This window comes from Rhincodon typus, chromosome 8 (genome assembly GCF_021869965.1).
Source record: "Rhincodon typus isolate 14 chromosome 8, sRhiTyp1.1, whole genome shotgun sequence".
NCBI lineage: Eukaryota > Metazoa > Chordata > Chondrichthyes > Orectolobiformes > Rhincodontidae > Rhincodon > Rhincodon typus.
In genome coordinates, this window is record NC_063339.1 from 91,431,039 (window position 1) to 91,446,759 (window position 15,721).

The 15,721-nt window shown below is 43.0% G+C and overlaps 2 long non-coding RNA genes across 7 annotated transcripts in view; one reads left to right on the plus strand and one right to left on the minus strand.

Moving 5' to 3' along the window:
* Positions 1-12,046, plus strand: part of LOC125483842 — a 17,524-nt gene extending 5,478 nt beyond the window's left edge. The window contains exons 2-4 of one of the 2 annotated variants that reach the window (XR_007262737.1): positions 2,870-3,090; positions 5,205-5,342; positions 11,943-12,046. This is a non-coding gene — a long non-coding RNA (uncharacterized LOC125483842). Of the gene's footprint in view, positions 1-2,644; positions 3,091-5,204; positions 5,343-11,942 lie in introns of those variants that run through there. The other variant, XR_007262738.1, reaches the window with a different exon arrangement.
* Positions 1-15,721, minus strand: part of LOC125483849 — a 37,065-nt gene that overhangs the window by 2,896 nt on the left and 18,448 nt on the right. Inside the window, exons 1-2 of one of the 5 annotated variants that reach the window (XR_007262750.1) lie at positions 2,524-2,597; positions 55-161 (exon numbers count right to left, since the gene is read on the minus strand). This is a non-coding gene — a long non-coding RNA (uncharacterized LOC125483849). The other 4 variants (XR_007262747.1, XR_007262748.1, XR_007262746.1 and 1 more) reach the window with 4 other exon arrangements.

Consider the following 15,721-nt stretch of genomic DNA (forward strand, 5'->3'; position numbering starts at 1 on the left):
AAATCCCAGCTGGTTCACTCATGTCCTTTGCGGGAAAGAAACTGTCATCCTTACCTGGTCTGGCCTACATGTGACTCCAACCCAACAGCAATGCAGTTGACTCTTGACAGCCCTCTTAGCAATCATAGATGGGCAGTATATTCTGGCTTAGACAGCAATGTCTGCAACAAAAGAAAACCATTGATTTGTATGGTCTCTGCAAGCATACTCTCATACTCTATTTTCTGCCATTTAATCAATCCCTTTGTTAAATTCTAAACTGTTACCAATGCGGTGATTTATTTGACAAATTTAATAATAGCCATCATTTCCCTTTTTTGACATGGTTTCACCATGTTTCCTGTATTGTTCTTATGCCAGACTGGGATGAATAACTTTTGTACATAGATCATGGCAAACATTTAAAGAGTGCATGGACAATCTCCCAAAACCCATTTAAATACTGATCCATGATTTATCACAGCTCGTTCACACCTCACATCACTCTAATTTTCTTTATTTAATGACAGGACTCTAGTCTCGGAAAGAATGACATCACTCTCCACCTTAATGAGGTGATCAACTTTATTATCAATTATTCATAGACCATAAAATTCCATACAGTGTGGAAGCAGGCCCTTTCGCCCAACAAGTCCAAACTGACTCTCAGAATATCCAACCCAGACCCATCTCCCTCATCTACACCTCCCTGAACAATATGGGCAATTTAGCATGGCCAATCTACTTAGCCTTTGGATTGTGGGAGGAAACTGGAGTGCCCGGAGGAAACCCATGCAGACACGTGGAGAATGTGCAAACTCCGCACAGACAGTCGTCTAAGGGTGGAATTGAACCTGGGTTCCTGGCGCTGTGAAGCAACAGTGCTAACCACTAAGCCACCATAATGAAATTCCTTTCTAATTACTCAATACCCAGTTGCTTCCTCGTTGTATTGATTCATAAAACTGTTCCATATATGTGCTAAGAATGCCTCCTGTATCGTATTGCTATTAATTTGATTCGCTCAATTTATATATAGATTAAAGTCACCCATATTTACGGCCCTAACTTTATTACTTGCATCTCTACATTCCATTCTAATACCTTTCCCAATATCGCTCCTGTATTTTTGAGTCTATGTACAACCTTACTCTCATTTACCAACTATTAATGTTTCTAAGCTCAACTAACACTCTACAAAACCAAAGAAAAAACAGCAGATGCTGTAAATCAGAAACAAAAACAGAAATTGCTGGATAACCTAAGCAGGCCTGCTGGCAGCATCTGTGGAGAGAAATAGGAGTTACGTTTCCATTCTGAGGAAGGGTCTCTCGATCTGAAACTTTAACTCTGATTTCTCTCCTCAGATGCTGTCAGACCGGCTGAGCTTATCCAGCAATTTCTGTTTTTTTGTTCCATATATGTTCTACTTCACCACAGCCTATATCCTTGCTTACAATCACATTACTTGCCTGTTTTAATCAGCAGTTCTAACCCACCTCCTTCTCCTGTTTGCCTGCCCAGCCTATCCTCCTTAGACAACTCATTGATTCCAGGTATTAATCTCAAATCTTCCTCTGAAACACCTCCAATAAATTTGCAGAAGATGGCCAAAACCTGCACACTTTATTCAAGAGAGATAGCAAGTACTGCAGACGCTGGAGTCAGAGATAACAAAACGTGGAGCTGGAGGAACACAGCATGCCAGGCAGCAGAGGAGCAGAAAAGTTGATGTTTCGGGTTGGGACCTTTCTTCAGACCCAAAACATCAACTTTCCTGCTCCTCTGATGCTACCTGGCCTGCTGTGTTCCTCCAGCTCTCCACCACTGTATTCAAGACGTGGTCTCACCTATTCTCTTTACAAATGAAGCAAATATCCTTACATTTATGATCAATTCTTGTAATAATAAAGGATACAGCTTATTAGCTTTCTTGATTACAAAGAGATTTTGATCAATCGGGTCAATGGGCTCAGGACTGGCAGATTGATGAAATAGGCTAAATTATTCCTTTCTGTGTTATAATGAATTTAAAACTGATTCCTGCAACCGTTGCTCATAATAAGAACACTTCAGTCTCTGAATCATTGGAGTAAACATGCGCAGACCCCGAGGAAGGTCCAGACTCTCCTTCCTAAATTGTGGTGCCCAGACACATCCTCCGGGGGTGCACTGCACACGATTTTGAATTTCTCGGAACTTTTCCAGTGAAACTGATCTCAGAAATCTTTTCCCACAGACACTACAGACAAACATTTCACCTTGCACGGTGAAAGACTGACGACACTGAGATGCTGCTGAAAAGAGTGACTCCGTTAGACCTTGCTGTGATATTTGGTTGGAATTGATGATTTGGGAATCCTTCCCATTGAATGCGCTGTAAAAAGAATGGACAGACAACAGACCTCCCTTCCCCTGCACCTTGTTGACCCGACCTCCCTTCCATCCAGAGAACAACATTCTGGCTCCATCACGCCGACGGCGCATGCTCTGGTCACGTTGTTAGACCCGCCTTCCCGTGCACTGATTGGTTGGAGCACTAACCAAGCCCGTCACACGTTCCGAAGGAAGTTCAAATTCCAGTCCCGTCCCTGTGTCTCCCCGATTGGTTGGAAGGATAACACCTCCTTCCGTTCAAGGATGTTCTGGCAGCCCGCCCCTCGTTCTCAATCGGTTGGAGGACAAGCAGTTCCGCTGCCATCCACCAGTCCCGCCCCTTCCTTGCTATTGGTCGTGTGACGTCATCAAACCGGCGTGTAGCTATAGAGCATGCGCACAGCTAATTGTGGATTGTATCAGAGATAGTCGGAACTGCAGAATCTGAGATAATAAGGTGTAGAGCTGGGTGAACACAGCAGGCCAAGCAGCAAAACTGACGTTTCGGGACTAGATTCTTCTTCAGAAATAATTGCGTGCCGGCAGCGACGGAAGGAATGAAAACCAAAAAAACTGCGGATGCTGTAAATCAGGAACAAAAACAAAGCTGCTGGAATAGCTCAGCAGGTCTGGCAGCATCTGTCGATGAGAAAACAGAGTGAACGTTTCGGGTTCGGTGACCCTTCCTCAGAAATTCTGCTGACCTTTTCCAGTCTTTCATGACATCCACAAATGGTGAGTGAAGGTTAAAGAGGTGGGGGCAGCTTTGCTGCTTTATGCCAGCAAAAGGGTTGCATTATTGCCCAGTTTAGGTCTCAAGCCCCAAACAAGGCTTTTCTGGTGCTGCGATTTTGGCTGCAGAGAGCCTCAGGCTTCTTCCCTGAAATAGGCCGCGGTCCAACGCCGGCGCCTCCGCATCTGGATTAGTGGGAAATGCGCAAGCGCGGTTGGTGTGGTGACATAACAGGGACAGGGCGTGGTCCTGTTTTGCTCCACCCCCGCTTCCGGCTCTCTCTCTTTCTCTCCCCGACTCTTCTCCCTTCCGTCCCAACTCCGCCCGAATGCCTCCGTCTGGGGCTCTGCAGTTTTGTTTTGTTAGTCCCGGTGGGAGGTTTTAATGCGGTAAAAGTGCAGTGTGAAGATCAGATGAAGCTGGATGTGATAAAAAGCAGTAATCCCACCGGAATCCAACTCTGTAACCCCTTGCAGACTTACATGGTGTCTCAGTAGCTGGGTGTCTGACCGAATCCTTCCTGCACATGGAGCACGGGAATGCTCTGTCCGCGGTGTAACTGCACCATTGGGTGGTCAGCTCAGGTGGGGAACTGTATCACTGCCATTGTCCTGATATTTCCACAGTATCTCCACAGTGTGGGTATCTGTTGTCTCTCCTGGCTGAGTGATTAGGTAAATTTTAATCCAATAGACAGAACGTCCATATAGTTTCTGTCAACTGTCTGTGGTGAGATTTCATTTCAGTCTATGTTAAAGCTCTTTCCACCGTCAATTCACTGGAACACTCGCTCAGTCTGCGTAATTGGTTACGACTTTTTCGGCAGTCTACTGGAAGACCATATGTAACAGGAACAGGAGTAAGCCATTTGGTCCCTTGAGCCTGTTCTGCCATTCAATAGGATTGCGGCTGATCTGACATTCCTAATGTCCAGTTTTCCAGCGTTTTCCCTGTAACCTTTAATTTCCCTACTGATCAAAAATCTATCTATCTCAGCCTGAAAAATACACCAAGACTTTGCCCTGTCAGCTCTTTGTGGACAGAAGTTCCAAAGACACTCAACCCTCAGAGGAAAATTCTCCTCATTTCAGCTTTAAATTGGCACACTTCATTCTGAGATTATGGTTTCTCTCCAATGAGAAGGAAAATCCTCTCAGCATTTATCATGTCAAAGCGCTTTAGAATCTGATTAAAACAATGGCACATGATCTCATTGAAACAAAACTCCAACGCATAGTGTCCCATTCACTCAATTCGTGTCACTGGATAAAGGTCTTTTCACTGTGTACTGTGTTAGAACCCTCGCTGAGTTTTAAAAAATCATTTTGGGTTTGAATCGGAGAGCTGAATGGTGACCTCTGGACAGTGAGTGGCAGTTGTGTTAAAAATATAAAAACTGTTTGTTTCTGAGGCCAGGCCTGGAAGTTAATTGCAATTTGGTTCTTGATCAAAAACTCTGTAGACTCTTTTGGTCACTATCTGGGAACTGGCGCCAGCAAGTCTGGGAGAGGACATGATCAAACAGAAGGAAGGGCCAAAGTTCTTTAGAACGGAGGCTTTCTGAGAAAAGGTTGTTAATGTTACAACATGAAAGTTTGACAATCCAATGTACCTGTGAAACAATGCATCATACAAGCTGCTTAAGTAATTTGGTCAGTTTTGTTTTGATATTTTAATTTATCCCATGATTGTCATTGGTGTGAATGGGGCTGGAGACAAAGGTTATTGGGTTAAATCATTACTGTGTTAACTGAGGAGTATGCATAGTATGGTGTTGGCAGATGCTTGTGCATATGCTAGTGACTGAGTTGGATGGGAAAAGTGTCCACATGCACATCTTTGTCGCTGTGCTTACTGCCAATGTGAAAGAAGCCGAGAGAAAGATCAGAGAGTGGAGGGAGAGAACCGAGCAGGGTGGGGGGGTGGTGCGTGGTTTGGAAATTGGGGTTATTCTTCGCCCATCACTCCACCACAAAACCCAGCCCACTGTTTCTCTCACTGCTCCCCTTCCCCAGCCATATGTCTTTCCCTACCCCAGCCGGGTCCCCCTCCCCCCTTTCCCCAGTATCAGCAAACTTCCAAAGATATTTCCTACATATTATGTTGCTTTTCTCAGAACATTCAACAATTTGAGAACTGGATAGAAAACGAGAGACAGAGCAGCCACTCCAGAAGCTTCCAAAATCAGTCTGCACCTTGACCTTCTTGAATGGTTGCACTCGGAGTGCTGAAGTTGCTCCCAGATTGCTGTCTGGTAAGAAGTTACAGGATTTTCATTCAGTGGTGATCAGATAGTGCTGATATCTGTGTCAGTTAAAATCATCTTGTTTTTATATCCCACCTTCAACAGAACAGAAACATAGAAAATAGGAACAGTGTAGGCCAATGTAACTTTCAGTCATGGCTGATTATTTTACTCAGTAGCCTGATCCCTTTAGCCCTCGCAAATACATATATCTTCTTCTTGGAAACATTCAATGTTTTGGCCTTAACTGCTTGGATTTCAGCAAAATTTCAGGGGGTCGCCAGTCTCTGCGAAAAGAAATGTTTCCTCATCTCAGTCATAACTGCCTAGCCCATGTACTTAATCTGTGACTCCCTGGTTCTGGACTCCTTAGTCATTGACAGCATCCTTCCTGCATTTACCTGGTTAGTTCCATTAGAATTTCACTGGTTTCTCTGAGATCTTTCCTCATTCTTCTAAACTCCAGTGAAGTTCATCTTTACCAATCCATTCTGTCCTCATGTCGGTCCTGCCATTCCAGGAATCAGTCTGGTGAACGGTTGTGTACAGTCTTCATAGGCAAAACATCCTCCATCAGATAAGGATTCCAAATGTGCGCACAATACTCCAGGTGTGGCCTCACTAAGATCCTGTACAATTTCAGCAAGACATGTCTACTCCTGTACTGAAATCCTCTCGCTCTGAAGGTCAAAATACCATTTGCCTTTTTCACCACCTGATGCACCTGCATGCTTACTGTCAGTAACTTGTTTTCCTGGTTTTATAATCCAGCTGGATAACCTCGAACTTAGCCACGTTATACTTAGTCAGCCTTGCATTATTGCCCACCCTCTCAACATCAAATCATCCTGAAGTATATCCGCATCCTCCTCACAGTTCACTATCACACCCAGCTTCATGTCTTCTACAAGCTAATAGATACGACATTTAAGGTTCCTCATCTAAATCATCATTAGATAGTGTGAATATCTGGGGTCCAGCACTGATCCCTGCAGTACCGCACTGGTCACTGGCTGACACATGAAAAAATGGCTGCTTATTCTGACTCTTTTTTTTTTCCTGCCAGCCAGCTCTGTACCTCTGTGAATGCACAATCCTAAATGCTTTCACTTTACATGCTCATCTCTTCTGTGGGGCCTTTTGAACGTCTTCTCAAATCTCAAGTAAATGACATCCACTGCCTCCTTATCAACTCTAAATGTTGCATTCTTGAAACATACCAGCAGATTTGTACAGCATGATTTCCCTTTTGTAAATCCATGCTGACTAACTCTGTCCAATCCTGTCACAGTTTTCCAGTGTTAGGCTAACCGGTCGATAATTCCATATTTTCTGTCAACCTTCTTTTTTAACTAGTAGCATTACCTTAGCCACCCTCCAATCCATAGGAATTGTTCATCTTGAAAGATGACCATCAATTTCCTCTATTTAGACTCCAGCCCCTATTTTCAGAATACATCGGTTTCTCAGGCCAAATAAAAACCGCAAGAACTGCGGATGTTGTCAATCAGGATTAAAAACAAAGTTGCTGGAAAAGCTCAGCAGGTCTGGTAGCATCTGTGAAGGTAAAAACAGAGTTAACGTTTCGGTTCGAAACAGTAACTGTTTTTCTCCTTCCCAGATGCTGCCAGACCTGCTGAGCTTTTCCAGCAATTTGTTTTTGTTATCTCTCAAGCCAGTTTAAGTACTCTGGCTGTAGATTACTAGGTGCTGGGATTTGTTGGCTTTTAATCCCATCAATTCTCCCAACACCATTTTCCTACTCATACTGATTTCCTTCAGTTCCTGCTTCCGATGTGTTCCCCAGCATTTTAGAGATATTATTGGTGTAATCCTTTGTGCCGACAGAACCAAAATATGTAGTTAATTGGTCTGCCATCTCTTTATTCCACATTTATAACTACCCCTGATTCTGATTGTAAGGGATTTGTTTTCATTAATCTGTTTTGCTCTTCATTATATCTTTAGGAACTTGTATAATTTGTGTGTCTTTACCCCAGAAACTTTATTTTTCCCCTCTTAACCAATCCCTTCATCCTGTTTTGGTGAAATATGAACTGCTCCCAATCTTCAGATCTGCTGTTCTTTTTAGCCAATTTGTACCCCTCTTCCTTGGATCCAGTACTACCCCTAATGTCCCTGGTTAGGCATGGCAGGGCCACCTTTCCTGTTTCATTTTGTGTCTGACAGGAAAGAACAACAGTTGTAGTTCCTCCAAGTGCTCTTTAAATGTTTGTTATTCCTTTAAAGTTATATTCCCTAATTTATCGTAGCCTGATCACTTCTCATACCATCGTAATTTCCTCTGTTTAGATTTTGGCCCCTCGTCTCAGAATCAACTGTGTCACGTTCCATCTTAATGAGGCGTTTTATCACTGAGTTCTTCTTTCTCCCACAAGCAGCCTCACACGGCTAGATTGCTAATGATTCCCTTCACATTACACAGTTAATATTTTGAAATTAAAGTTGCCACAGTCTCAGAAGACCTTAGGACTGCTATGTCACTTGGGGACCGAGAGAGAGAAGGCGAATGTGCCTTAACGTGAGGGTCAACATGTCTCAGGGGGCAAGGTTAAGAATGTGGGATCTTCATGGTGACCTCAGGCAGTATATGAATTGAGTACATGCTGTGGGCATCACTCTGAATCGCAAATCAGCCATCCAGTTAACTGAGCTAACCCACTCCCAGCCATTCGACAATAAGCAGTCGAGATGGCCTATCTCCATTTGGGCCCTCAATGTATTGATCCTCGAATGTGTATGAGATGGTTTTTTGGAATTTCTCCTCTATGGTATCGTTACTGAGTTGACTTGCTCAATCTATGTGCAGATTGAAGTCACCCACAATAACCAAGATACAGGAGCAGAATTAGGTCATTCGGCCCATAGTTTCTGTTCCACCACTTGATCATGGCTGACATGTTTCTCAGCTCCATTCTCTTGCCTTCTGCTTTCTCCCGTACCCTTGATGCCCTCACAAATGAAGAACCTATCTATCTCTGTCATAAAGACACTCCACAGCCCTCTACGGCAGTGAGCTTTACAAAATCACCAGTCTCTGGCTGAAGAAACCCCTCCTCATCTCAGTTCTAAAGGGTTGTCCCTGTACTGTGAGATGGTCCCCTTGGGTTCTAGTCTCTCCGACTAGTTGTAACATTTTCTCCACATCCATCTGTCCAGGCCTCTCAGTATTCTGAAAGTTTCAATCATATAGTCATAGTCATACAGCATGGAAACTAGTCCATGCCGACCATGTGCTGAAACTAAACTAGTCCCACCTGCCTGTGCTTAGCCCATATCCCTCTAAACATTTCTTATTCATGTACTTATCCAAATGTCTTTTAAAAATTGTAATTGTATTCGCATCCACACAGGAACCGCTCTCTGTGTAACAAAAAAAAGTTGCCCTTCATGTCTTTGTTTTTCTCGTCTCGCCTTAAAAAAAAAAAAGCCCTCTAGTTTTGAAATCTCCCACCCTGTGGAAAAGATACCTGTATTTACCTTATCTCTACCCCTTGAGGGCAGGACTTGTACAGTTAACGATAGGGCCCTGGGTAGTGTTATACCTGAGTATCTTTGTACTTAAGATGGTGCTGTAAGTGGCAACTTGTAAACTTTTCACTATACTTGTATGTATGACAATAAAGGTAATTCAATTTGATTTTAAAAAATGCCCCCTCGTCTTGAAATCCCCACCGAAGGGAAAGGACACCTGCCATTTGACACCCCTCAGGATTTTTATAAACCTCCAAGTTCAACCTCAACCTCTTGCGCCCTGAGAAAGAAGTCTGAGCCTATTCAGCCTCTCCACATAACTCAATTTCTCTTTTCCCAGCAACATCCTGGTAAATCTCTTCTGAACCCTCTCCAGCTTACTAATATCCTTCCTTTAACAGGATGACCAGAACTGGACACAGTACTCTCGATGAAGCCTCACCAGCATCTTGTACAACTTCAACAAGATGCCCCAACTCCTGTACTGAAAGGTCTGAGCCTATGTTTATGTCGACGTGTAATGCAAACTTCAAAGAATTAGGTAACTGAAACCCAAAATGTCTCTGTTCTACAGCACTATCCAAGGCTGAGTAAGTCCTGCCCTCCCCTTGTTTAGAATTAGAATCCCAATAGTGTGGAAACGGGCCATTCGACCCAACAAGTTCACACTAACTCTCTGAAAAGCATCCCACCAGACTCTCATTTTCTGAAGAAGGGTCCAGACCCGAAACGTCAGCTTTCCTGCCCCTCTGATGCTGCTTGGCCTGCTGTGTCATTCCAGTCCTACACCTTGTTATCCACCAGACTCTGTGGCTCTGTGAGGCAGCAGTGCTAACCACTGAGCCACCATGCTGCCCTAAAATGCAATAGCTTGCACTCCATCTGTCATTTATCAGCCCATTAACCCAATTGATCAACATCTCTTTGTAATCGTAGATAACCTGTCCACGAAACCATAACATTTGGTGTCATCAACAAACTTACTAACCATGCCTTCTATATTTTCATCTATATCATTGATATAAATGACAAACACAAGTGGACCCATCACCGATCTCTGTGGAACACTGCTGGTCACAGGGCTCCAGTTGAATAACATCCTTACACCACCATACCCTGTCTCATGTCATTAAGTGAATTAAATTGGCAAGCTCACTATGAATCCCATGTGAGCTAACTTTACAAATTTGTCTACTATGCGGAATTTTGTCAAGGGCTTTACTAAAGTCCAAGTAAACAATGTCTCCTGCTCTGCGCTCATCGGTCTTGGTTCCTTCATCAAAAAAACTCAATCAAATTTGTGAGACATGATTTCCCTCACGCAAAACCATGCTGACTATCCCTAATCATTCCTTGCCTCCGCAAATGCTATCTTTCAGTATCACCTCCAACGGCTTACCCACAGCCAAAGTCAGACTTGTTGGTCTATAATTCCTAGGCTTCTCCCTACATCCCTTCTTAAACAAAGGCAAAACTTTAGCCACTCTCCAGTCACCTGGCACCTCACCCATATTTATAGATGATACAAATATTTCCGCGAGGAGCCCCGCAATTTCCTCCCTTACTTTCCACAATGCCCTGGGATACACTAGATCAGGTACCAGAGAATTATCCACTTTTTATATTTTCTAAGACCTTCAGCACCTCCTCTCCTGCAAAGCAAACTGTTCAAAACATCAATATTTATTTCCTTGAGTTCTCTAGCCTCCTTCAGTCCAACTTGTCCATGTCGACCAGGTTTCTCAAATTGAACTAGTCCCACTTGTTTTTGATCCATACCTCTCTAAACCTTTCCTATTCATGTACCTATCCAAATGTCTTTTAAATCGTGTAAGTGTACCTGCATCTACCACTTCCTCTGGAGGTTCATTCCATATAAAAACTATTCTCTGTCTGAAAATGTTGCCTATTATTTCCCTTTAAATCAATCTCCTCCTCAAGAATGTACTCTCTAGTTTTGGAAAACTCTATCCAAGAGAAAAGACCGTTGCTGCTCACCTTTATCGTTTACCCCTCAATTTTCAAACCTCTGCAGAGTCACCCCTCAACCTCCTATGTTAGAGCGCAAAAAGTCCCAGCCTATCCAGTCTCTCCTCATAACTCAAACCCTCCAGTCCTGGTGACATGTATGCTGTAAGTGTAGCATGTAGCCACACAGAGTAGAACGTCAATCCAGCCGCAAGAAGCATCACCCAGTTTCCATTTCTTTGGCCCTTGGTCAAATAGTTTAGCAACAGGAACTGTCCAGTTTCATACATGGAGAGTGAAAGTTTGGGCTAGCTTTCTCCACAGTCAAAACTGATGTGAAATATTTATTTTATATCTCTCCCATCTGCCGAGTTTCAACACCAAGACATCCTCCTTGATCGTTAAGGTGCCCAACTCTCTCTAGTTGCTCTCTTGCTCGATATGTACGTGTTGAATCTCTTTGGATTATCCTTCGCCTTGGCAGATAAAGTTACCTCATGCCCTCTCTGCCCTTCTGATCTCCATCTTCAGAAATCCTCTACACTTTTTATACTATTCAAGAAGTTCATTTGAACCGAGTTGTCTATCTCTGATATGGTTCTTTTTCATTCTTGACTAGCGCCTCAATATCTTTATTAATCCATTGTTCTCTAATCATACCAGCCCTACCTTTGGTCCGACCAGTCCATGCCAAGCATAATTCCAAGTTAAACTTGCCCCACCTGCCTGCTCCTGGCCCATATCCCTCCAGATGATTCCGAGTCATGTACTTATCCAGATGTCTTTTAAATGTTGTAATTTTGCCCACATTCCCTACTTCCTCAGGAAGTTCATTACAAACACGAACCACTTCTGTGTTTTTAAAAAAAAAAAAATTGCCTCTCAAGTCTTTTTTAAATCTTCCTCCTCTCACCTTAAAAATATGCCCCCTTGTCTTGAAATCCCTCACTCGAGAGAAAAGGCACCTGCCATTCACCTTATCTATACCCTTCATGATTATATAAATGTCTGTAAGTCACCCCTCCAATTTCTGGACTCCAGTGAAAAAAGTCTCAACCTATCCAGCTACTCCTTATAACTCAACCTCCATTCCTGGTAAATCTTTTCTGGACCCTTTCCAGCTTAGTGATATCCTTTATATAACAGGCGATCAGAAGTGGACACATTACCCCAGAAGGCGCCTCACTGATGTTCTGTACAAGCTCAACATAACATCCCAACTCCTCTCAAACGTCTGAGCAATGAAGGTAAGCAGACTGAACACCTTCTTAACCACCTTGTCCACATGTAATGCAAAAATCAAGCAATGATGCACCTGAACCCCTAGGTGTCTCTGTTCTACAACACTATCCAGGGCCCTAATTTTTATTGTACAAGTCCTGCTCTTGTTTGTTTTACCAAAACGCAATAACTTGCCCTTGTCTAAATTAAACACCACCTGCCATTCCTCAGCCCATTGACTCAATAGATCAAGATGTCTTTCTAATCTTGGACAGCTTCTTCACTGTCCACTATGCTGCCTATTTTGGTGTCATGTGCAAACTTGCTAACCATGCCTTCTATATTCTCATCTCAGTCATTACGTAAAAGGTCAAACAGAATTGGACCCAGCACGAATCCCTGTGGAACACCGCTGCTAACAGGCCTCCAGTCTGAAAAGCAATCTGCCACCACCAGTCCCTGTCTCCTGTCATTAAGGCAATTTTGTGTCCAATTGACAAGCCTGAATCACCCTGAATCCCATATGATCTAACTTTACTGATGCGTCCACCATGTAGAACCTTGTCAAAGGCTTTACTAAAGTCAAAGTAAACAATGTCCACTGCTCTGCCTTCAACAATCTTCTTTGTTATTTCCTCAAAAAACTCAATCAAGTTTGAAATACAATTTCCCCCGCATAAAAACATGCTGACTATCCCAGTTGTTCCTTGCCTCTCTAAGTACGTACATCATATCTTTCACAATTACCTCCAACTACTTATCCACCACCGAAGTCAGACTCGCAGGTCTGTAGTTCCCAGGCTTCTCCTTGCATCCCTTAAGCAAAGGCACAACATTACCCATTCTCCAGTCATCTGGCACGTCACCTGTAGTTATAGATGATACAATATTTCTGCAAGGTGCCCCATGTTTTCTCTTTAACTTATCACAATATGATGGAATGCACTAGAGCAGGACCTGGAGATTTAGAGTCATAGAATAATACAGCATGGAAACAGGCCCTTCAGCTCAAACTGATCCGTGCTGACCATGGTTCCCACTCAGCTAGTTCGAATTACCCAAACAAGAGGGATATTTGGTCTATATCCCTCTTAAACCCTTGCTTTCCGTGTACCTATCCAAATGTTTTTTAAATGTTGTGATTGTAACTGCCTCAGCCACTTGTTCTGGCAGCCCATTCCATACATCCACCACTCTCTGCAAGAAGAAGTTGCCCCTCAGGTCCTTCTTAAATCTTTCCCCTCTCACCTTAAACCTATGACTTTGTTTTAACTCCTCAACCCTCGGAAAAAGACGATATGCATTCATCCTAACTATGTCCCTCATGATTTTGTATACCTCAATAAGGTCACCCCCTCATTCACCTACATTCTAAGGAATAAAGTCCTATCCAGGCCAACATATCCCTCTAACTCAGGCCTACTAGCCCTGGCAACAGCCTCGTAAATCTTCTTTGCACATGTTCCAGTTTAACTATGTCTTTCGTATAACGGGTGACCAAAACTGTACACAATACTCCAAGTGCAGCCTCACCCAAGACTTATACAACTGTAAGACAACGTCCCAACTTCTGTACTCAATGCCTTGACCAATGAAGGCCAGCATGCTAAACGCCGCCTTCACCACCTTGTCAACCTGTGACCCCGCTTTCAATGACCTATGTACTCGTACTCCTAGGTCCCTCTCTTCCATAACACTCCTCAGGACCTTACCATGAACTATATCAGTCCTATCTTGATTTGATTTTCCAGAGTGCAACACCTCATACCTATCTGTGTTGAATTGCATTTGCCAATCCTCAAACCACTTCCCCATCTGATCCAGATCCCTCTGTAATTTTTGATAATTTTCCTTGCTGTCAGCAATACCTCCTAGTCTTGTATCATCTGCAAACTTACTAATCATGCATTGTACATTCACATCCAGATCATTTATGTACGTAACAAAGGTCCCAGTCCCAACCCCGACCCCAGTGGCACATTGCTCATCACAGGCCTCCAATCCATGAAACAACCTTCAACCATCACCGTCTGCTTCCTACCATCGAGCCAATTTTGGTATCCAATTAGCGAGCTTTCCCTGGATCCCATACGACCTAACCTTCTTGACTAGCCTGCCATGTACGACTTTGTTAAAGGCCTTAATAGAATCCGTATTGACAGCATCCACTGCCCTACCTCATTTATCCTCTTGGTTACCTCTTTGAAAAACTCTGAAAGATTTGTCAGACGTGACCTCCCATGCACAATTCCATACTGACTATCCCTAATCCGATCTTGACTATCCAAATGTAGGTTGATCCTGTCCCTCAGTATCCTGTCCAATAACTTGCCTGCCACTGATGTCAGGTTCACTGGCCTGTAGTTCCCTGGCTTGTCTTTGCTACCTTTTTTAAACAATGGAACAACATTGCCCTCCTCCAATCTTACTGAACTTCACCAGTGGCTGAAAATGAAGCAAAAATCTCTAAGACCCCCTGCAGTTTCTTCCCTAGACTCCCACAATGTCTGAGGATTGACTTGATTGGGCCCCGGGTATTTGTACACCTTAAAGTGCCATAAGGCCCAAACAGCACCCCTCTGGTAATATGTACGCATTCCAAAACATTCCCATATTTCCCTTGATTCCTTAGCAGCCACGATTCTCTCCTCGTAATGACTGAGGGGAAATATTCATAAAAATCTCCCTCATCACCTGTGGCTCTACAGGATATCCATCTTTATATTTTTGAAGACGTCCATGTGAACTGCTTTCAAAAAACAGTATTTCTTTCCCTGAGTTTTCTCGCCTCCTTTTTCTTTCTCCACAATAAAAACTGATGCGAAATATTCCTTTAATATCTTTCTCATCTCCTGTCATTCAACACAAAGGTAACCTCTTTGATCTTTACAGGGCCCTGCTCACTCTCTAGTTGCTCTCTTGCTCTTCGTGCACTTGTAGGATCTCTTTGGATTAACGTTAACATTGTCTATCAAGGCAATTTCATATCCCCTCTTTGCCTTCCTGGTCTCCCGTTTAAGAATGCCCCTAAACTGTTTATACTGGTTAAGAGATTCATTTAAACCCAGTTGCTTATATCTAATATGTTTTTTTTTATTTTTGACTAAAACCTGAATATCTTTTTCATCCATTGTTCTTTAATCCTACCAGCCTTACCTTTCAATCTAACAGGAACACCATGATTCTGAACTCTCATTAATCACATGTTTTTGAAAGCCTCCCACTTCTCAGATGTCCCTTTGCCTGCAGTCTACTCCAATGAACTTCTGAAAGTTCTTGTCTCATACTGTTAAATTTGCCTTCCTCCAATTAAAAACTTTCATGGAAGGCTTATCCTTTTCCATAACTGTTTTGAAACGGATAGAATTATTGTCTATTATCTTGTTCCGACCTGTCACTTCTGCCCTATTACCCAAGAGAAGCTCAAGTTTTTTTTTCTCTTTCTTTAGTAGGAGCATTGACTTGTAGATAAAGAAAATGTTCTTGAACACATTTAACATTATTATTCACCATCCAAACCTTCAACACTATGGCAGTCCCAGTCAATGTTTGGAAAATTAAAATCACCAACTATTACAACCTTATTATTCTTACAAATATCTGGGATCTCTCTACGTATTTGTTCCCCAATTTGCCTCTGACTGTTGGGAAGCCTATTGTACAATCCCATCAGATGATCATTCCTTGCTTATTTCTAATTTCAA